Genomic DNA, 8041 nt, shown 5'->3' on the forward strand with positions numbered 1-8041 from the left:
TTGCTGTTCTACTCACTTAACTAATTAGCACATACTTTAAGGCGAAAGCCTTAGGCATCTATGTTGCCGGTGGCCTTGACGAAACTGCGCCGTGACGAAAAATGGCCGACGCCTCAAAGAATAAAATCACGTCAACAAAGGCTCGGATTGACGTAACATTTGTCAGGGAGATTCCTGTAAACAAAGTAAACTCATGGCTTTGAAAAGAAAATTTGCTACATTTCGGTCTTAGACCATTTCGGTTATTAGAGCACTCCTGAAACGTCAGTTTCACTTGCTTGCGGCGCCTCCTATTTTTTCCTTCCGGCTTTTTAAAGAAAGACCGCGAAATTTCAAGAACAACATCGCACGCACCGCTTGCGCGCCACGGCGGTACTGTTCTCGAACAAGCAGCCAACCAACTAAACGCGCTCCGTTCCTAATCAATGAATAAATATATCCCATTGATACAAATTGTTCCGATTGGTACGGCAAACTTTCCGTCTAGCCTGTGCGGGGCACTGTTTGTCCCAGTGGTAACATATAAGCAATGTGCGAAAGCCAAAGACGTTTCAGGAACCACAACACATTCTGCCCATTAGTGTGATTGATTGATTGATTGATTGATTGATTGATCGATCGACGGTTGGTTGGTCGGTGACCTATTCGGACGCTTGTGAGAGGCCCTGCAGTGATGAGATCGAGAATAATTTGAGGTGCACGCCATCAAATTCCGCCATAGCGTCGAATTTTGTATTGCCGGAATTTGGAGCCAATCAGAAAGGCCGTAGCAGCCCTCTGGGCCAATTATTGCTGTCAAGATGGCGAATTCGACAATATGGCGGAATATACGACAATGTACAGAATATAGTGCCCATGATTGCTTGATTTATTTATGTATTTATTGGTTGATTGATAACTGTGCGAGACGCTGCAGTGATGACCTTGAGAATAATATCTGCCACGTGTGGTTGCAGTAAAACCGCAGCTCAAAGGAGTTCTTGCATTGTGCCTCCATTGGAAGCTGCAGCTGCCGGTAATCGAACGTAGGACATCTTGCCTAGCGGCTAATTAAACGTCATAGCCACTTAAGCAGAACTTAAAATAAAAAGAACTGTGGGCTTTTACGTACCAGAAGCACGGTCTGATTATGAGGCACGCCGTAGTGGAGTAGTAGTAGTAGTAGTAGTAGTAAACGTTTATTACATGAAGGGGATTGAAGGGTGAGTGGGTGGGGCCCTCAGTCCAGGGCTCCACTGGCCTTATAGCGGCTCGCCGGGCTTGGTCTAGAACAGCCAGTTGGCTCTCCCGTTCCGTGCTATCAAGCCAGGTCTCCCACTGCCTGCTTCTGGATATTTGCCCTAATTTGGCGGAATTGATATTTGGGGGCCGCGAATTGCACTCCCACGTGACGTGGGCAAGAGTTGGGCCGCTCTCCACACCATGGACACCATGAACAGATGTCCGCGTATTGTGTGGGGCTTATATGGTGTTGTCGGCATAGATTTGTATACGTGTTCGTTTGTAGTCGGCGCCAGTCACGAGCCTGTACCCCGGTAAGGTCCGGGTGCGGATTACTAAATTTTTGGCGGTCACGTCGCTGGTTTTCCAAGACGTCACTTCTATCGGATTGCGGTCGCCGTGACCAGGTTCAAACCAGCGACCTCGAGCTCAGCAGCGCAACGCTATATCCACTGAGTTACCGCGGTATGTTGAAGCATACTTAAACGCAAGGTAAATTAAATGTTCAGGCTCGCCAGTTGTCATACTAGCAATTTAAAAATAAAGAAAAATAAAGATAGGCGTGCTTGAATTTTCGTTTAAGGCACATGATTTTATTCCCCAAATGTGTTCGCCACCAAATTTTCGCTTTGTATTTCTTATTTCTCAATATTTTTTTTCTTTTGCTTTAACCCACTTTTATTACAATGGTCGGGCATGCGCATCACAAAATAATGATCTAGAAGAATGGTCCTTGTATATGTACTTAGACAGCAGCTGCCAGAGACATGGGTGATATTCACGGATTCCAAAGTAGCCCTACAAAGTATGTGGAACAAGCACACGTGATTTAATAACCAACCTGCAACATTTGACATTTCCTATCTTCCCCACAAGGCTAAGATTGCTGGCATTGTATCACGTTCCAGTGGATACCTGACCATACCGGTATTTCGGGAAACGAAAAAGCGGATGAAGCTGCACGAAATGAGCTCCAATACCTAAATTTCAGGAGAATATTTTAACAGCGGAGCTGTTCTTAGTCGACCCCTTCCTCATCTGTCCAGCGTCACCCAGGTCCCGTGACCAGGAGAGGAGAGCCGCGCCGGGGGAGGGCAGGTCACGTGGCCATCAGAGGAGGAGAGGCGTGCTGGGGGAGGAGGCGACCAATGAGAGGCCGCTCTGGGTGCGAGGAGGAGAGGCGATAAGAGAAGGTGTTTCTGTGAGGCGCGCTTTCTAGGATAACGTGCAACGCGCAGAGCTTATGCCGACGCCGTCCGCGTTTCCCCGCGTTCGCGCCGTACGCGCGCGGTGTCCGTGACTGACCCCGATGCCTCTGGCGACGGCTCGGCAGGTTTCGACCAGAGAACTGGACACTCGTCGAGTAGCGTCGTAAGTCGCTGCCTCTTCTCTCCACGCAACGTTTCAATATAACTTCCGGTTGTAGATCTGTGTTTTCTTCTGTTTACGCAATTTCATCACGTGCAACACATGCAAATGTAACACTCGGTGTAACCAACACAGCTTCGCTGTTCGACCATCTTCACGGAGGGGAAGGGGCAGTGATTTTTTTACCAAAGTCGACGCTTCGAAGAGGGCAAAAAATATGCCTGTCAAGAGAAAGACCGTCTCTGGAATCTGCCGCTTCACCAAGATAACTTTCTGCGTTATACTGACCCAAAAGTGAGATAGAAAATTCCACGAACACTTCCTCGACACTTATAGAGACATTGCACCATCATCTTCGACTGAACGTAGCATACACGAACAATTATCTGTACCGCATAGGGCGTACCACTAATCCCTACTGTGATAACTGTGGCAGCTTCGACACATTGGAGCACATATTACTTGAATGCCCCGCATACTGGGACGAGAGACACTTTTTTGAGCGACAAATGGACCCGATTTGCCACGATCCGTTAACGTTACACAGCATATTAGGTCCAATGCCCGGCCCTTCAAAACAGCGGCGGGTTTTGGGTCTATTGTTCAAATACCTGCCAGAAATTGGTCTAATCAGAAATCTTTAAATATGCACCATTTTATATAGAAAAACCTAAACTTACCACCATCTCACCTGTAAATATTAGCGTCAGGTTCACTTGCGCATTTCATATTTGTTTTTATTCTTTTTTTCACTCTCCTCTGGGATCATTTATTCCCATTCCCCATCTCTATATAGAGTAGCATGCCAGCGGCTACATAGGCGCCGGCACAAATCTCGGTTTTTCTGATAAAGAGCCTCTCTCTCTCTCTCTCCCTAGAAGAATGAAACGAACGTGAGCCCTAAGCGAAGGCAGCTGTCAACGCGGAAGTGGTGTCTCATTGTGCCTAAATTTACCGCCTTAGGCGCGAAGTCTATTCATCACCGTCAGCAGCGAACGGCAACGAAGTTTGCACACCGGCCTGGCGACCGACCATTAGCAAATGCTGATGGCCTCGAATAAAGAACGCAAGCGGTCAGTGGGCTTCCGTAAACGTATACGCGACGCAATTAAAGATGAAGAAAATGAAGAACCTTGGTACTAATTTTTATTTCATGTTAATAAAATCTTAACCTTCGCCATTCTTTTAATAAAAGAAACTTTAATCCTTCACTTAGCGTTCCTTGATTTAACTTTCCTTGATACTCCTTGAAAGTGTTGATTTCAACGGATGAATATACCCTAACATCATTTTCGATTTATTTATCTCTTCGAAGATTGATGTATGACTGAATTTCAATTTGACAATTATGGTCCGCTATAGTGAAAACGCCTTTCAGCAGTATGCAATGACGGATTGGTTTGTGCGTATATTCGTAACAAACCTCATCGCGCGCAGGGAGACGTCTGTACCTAATCTTTACTTGTTGAACTGATAATAAACCCAAACTGACACAAGAAGGAGAAATGAGGTTCACAGCTTACTTATGAGAAGACAGACACAAGAAGCACGCACACACAAGCCATGACCTTCATCTTTCGAATGTCATATATGTATATGGTTGTAGGTGTTCTGAGACTCGTCAACTCCGTTGCCTGAGAGAACATTCCCTCAAGCAAAGCAAGTCTCCGGCCTGTAACCACGAAATCGGGCGGAGGAACCAAAGAAATCTGCAGTCGAACCTGTCGAATCTGAAGGGGATCACAAAAAAGTTCGATATACCAAATAAACATTTCATACCGAAAATTTCAAAGGGATTTTTACAGCTGTTCGTTATACACAATAATTCGTTATATGTGGATTCGATATATCCGGGTTCGACTGTATCCGCTTTACAGGAAAACCTACGGCTACTATGAAAACCCATGTCAGCAGCGTGCTGTTACGGCTGTTACTGCGACCCTTCGGCCAAGGCTCAAAAGATCTCACGGTGAACTGTAGCACCGTTGCGACTTTCTTTGGAATAATTAAATGAGGAGGGAGGGGCGCGCACGCCTAGCCTCCCCACTACCAAAAATTTGATGCTCCATCAATCCCCTTTTTGAGGAATGAGGCGGACGTCAGCCCCCGCAGTGCAATGGAGGCCTCAGTCCGGGGAGCCAACCTTCGGGATCGTCGGCGGTCCCAGCATCAGGTAAGTTTCGAAGAGTCTCGGGCCACGGCCGGAGCACGTCAGACAGGCCGGCCGCCACACGTTTCCCGGTGGGTCGGAGACCTCCCGCGACGTTTCTGGCCAGATGCGTCGCCATTCTTGAACTCGAAACGACGACTGCTGTTGGGTCTCCAAAATTCGCGGAGATATGTTAGTACAGCTTTCTCTGGGCTTTGCAGATTGCTTATAAAAACGACATTTTTTATGCGTCGTTGCGACTTCGCCATGAGTATCTGTTCAACTGCTGCCTTGGCCGAAGAACGGGGCGTTATTGTTTCGCCGCAGCCGTTTCCCTATATTATTTACGGCCACGGTTGAGCGCATGATGGGTTTCTTGGCAAGGGAGAAGCGAGCTCGTCGTGTTAAATCATCCCGCACAATTGGAAAGAAGAATGCGCTGCCGCGGCTCGATCAGTGGTTTCTGCTGCCGAGCACGAGGTCGCGGGCTCGATTCCCAGTCGCGGTGGCCTCATTCCTATATAGACCATTTTCACGGCGCTCCCGGGTGCGCGCCGCCATGTTCGATCACGTGGTGACGCGTCCGTTGCTTGCTTCAGCCGACCTCCGCTGCCTTTGCTTACGACAGCGCACGATCGTCGTCGACAATTACTGCGTCAACGGCACGAAACATTGGCCCAGTTAAGCTTCAGGAGGCATGCAAATGTCGTAGAAAGGCTTCTTGTTGGGCTAGTATAGTTGGTTGGTTGGTTTCCATGTTGAGGCTCGTTTTCAGCGCCACAATTGAAAGACGAAAGACAGACGAATTAAGCCTCTCCTGTCTTTTTCCGTTGTGGCGCTAAAGACCATGTCTCAACATGCAAATGTCGTATATCCATCCTTCGAGCTCATTAGGTCTTTTTCCAAATGCTTCGAGCACTGCTGCATACGGTGTGCCTAGTAGAAGGCAGAGCTAGAAATCATTTACCATGACACAGTCGTAAGTATTTTCAGCCGCTGTATTAAATCAGGATTACTGCCGTGCCCGCATCGTATCTTTTTTTTTTTTTATTGCCAATGACTTGGAAGCCACGGGTTGCCATGTTTTTGGCTAATTATAACGTTTTATGGTGCGATATGTCGTAAATTACATTACGCAATCACTCGTGATCGTGTCAATTGCGCTAGATTTCGTTATGCCGCGCTCTGAGCTTAAAAAATCCATATGTTGAAGTTTTTAACAGCGAAGCTGTTTAAGCTATCCGTAAAACCATGCTCGTCGACCGAAAAAATATCGCTGAGCGATGAGTCACCTGAGTCAACACCCGAAACCACCCCCGTGGGTGCGTCACTGCGGGCCACTGAACTGTGGTCATTTAACGCCTACTTGACACACCTACTTAAGATTTGTCTGCATAGTGCCCCTAACAATCCCTACATTTTCTGAAAATACATACTTCGCGAGTGATCTGGATTTCCTTTTTTTTCTCCCCCCCCCTCCCCCCCTACGAAAACTGCGATAACTGGCATATAGAGATTTTTGACGCTTCTAGGCGAACTAACCGCTTCGCTGCAAAGGAAAACCTACGGCTACTATGCGCTAACGTATGATCGCGTCCGCTAAGTGGTATACACGCAGTTCACTCTCGCGATAACCAACATTTAGGGGATGAAGGTATGCTGGCACAAGACGTTCTTATTGCTTTTCCAGCGAAGCTATTCAGGCGAGTTCCACGGCGGTTCGGGTGCAGTGGCGTGGTCGGTGTCAAATGTCCGAAAACAGCCAGCAACGCATACTGCCTCGCGTCGGCGAAGCGTCCTACTAACCGCCTGGCGAAGCTGCCATTGGTAGAGACAGTACAGAACAGGGGAACATGCATCGAAGACTAGAATAGTAGTTCTAAGTTCGAATGTAGTGAAGCATTTCAAGAGGCTTGGGTATAGCGACTCAATATAGCGAAGCGCTAGCAAAGTCTTGGGTAGATTTCGGGCAGTGGGAAACTAGACCCCTTACTGCCGAATGTGGGAGAATTCCCTACAGCTATGCTGGCTTTGATGTACGAGTTATTCAGATTTGCAGAGATCTGCACATTGCTGTCTATATCCCACGAATTGTCGGCCCAAGACGTGATCATCAAGACTGCGGAATCGGTTCTGGCAAAGATCATGTCCGAAACATCGCAGCTGTCAGTAGCGTGGCCAATCATTTTTCGTTCTTACAGCAAAGGTGTATAATGTGCGTGCGTCGTCAGGATGTGTAGCAAAAAGTCGCATCGACGAAATTCAATCCACAGTAGTCTATATCCTTAAGTGTAAACACCAGTGATGGATGACCATTACGTCAGTCCATCCACCAATTAAGGTGGATTAAGACTAAGGTGGATTAGGGTGAATTAAGGTGGATGAAGGAGGATTAAGGTCGATTAAGGCGGATTAGGGTGCATTAAGGTCGACTAAGGTGGATGAATAAGGATTATGGTTGATTAAGGTAGATGAAGGATTAGGGCCTTTGTCTTGATGCTCTAATTATATATATATATATATATATATATAGTCATACATATATAAAATTTCGTCATTTTAGAAGAACACATAACAGTTTCGCTGGTCATCCTTCACACAGTGGAAGGGCAGTTTTTTCGGGGAGCCGGGTGTTGTCATACGTCGTTTTATGCCAGGTATCCTGATACACGAAAATTTGGTGTGTGTGTGTGTGGGAGGGGGGGGGTGGCAAGTGCCTCCTCCACCTCCCACCTTGCGGCCACGGCCTGTTCAGACTAGAGGCGCCGACTGCACACAAAAGCATGGCCTTGGAGATTCACCTCCCTTACTTCGAGCGAGCTGCCGCTAGGCGCAAAATTTTATTTGAGGAGTTGCAGATGTTTGCCTCATTCGCCAACTGCACACTTTTTGTGCAACATGTTTGTGCAGTTTTGTAGGACGCTAAAGTCCAACTGCATTAATTTCTCACGATTTCTTCGGTGCGTGCGGCTGCCAGAACCGCACGCCGTTGCCTACTGCTGAAAGAAAGTCCACTAAATACTACCACATAATTTCACACCTGCTCTCGCGTGTCAACATCACATAGTTGGACAAAGCATTGTTGGTCTTGCATTTTGTCATCCTCTGCATTTAGTACGTATACACTCCAAAGACGTTTCAAGAGATTTCTTTGTCTCCCTATGGCCTTATCATCTTGCTCATATAAAATCCATTGATGTCAGAAGTCTCACTGACAAGTCTCACTTCTACATGCACTAGTCAACAAAAAGTATAACATCGTAAGTAAATAGTTTAGCGCTTTTCTCAGGGCAGTATTAAACT

The 8041-nt window shown here is 46.9% G+C and overlaps 1 protein-coding gene and 1 non-coding gene across 2 annotated transcripts in view; both read right to left on the reverse strand.

Moving 5' to 3' along the window:
* Window positions 1-8041, reverse strand: part of LOC119464074 (lipase lipl-1-like) — a 236414-nt gene that overhangs the window by 91145 nt on the left and 137228 nt on the right. The gene's annotated exons all lie outside the window — the stretch shown is intronic.
* On the reverse strand, window positions 4605-4770 carry LOC119465459 (U1 spliceosomal RNA). Its single transcript, XR_005194881.1, has one exon. It is a non-coding gene; the product is annotated as a U1 spliceosomal RNA (small nuclear RNA).

The sequence above is a fragment of the Dermacentor silvarum genome, chromosome 9, assembly GCF_013339745.2.
Source record: "Dermacentor silvarum isolate Dsil-2018 chromosome 9, BIME_Dsil_1.4, whole genome shotgun sequence".
In the NCBI taxonomy this organism is placed as follows: Eukaryota; Metazoa; Arthropoda; class Arachnida; order Ixodida; family Ixodidae; genus Dermacentor; species Dermacentor silvarum.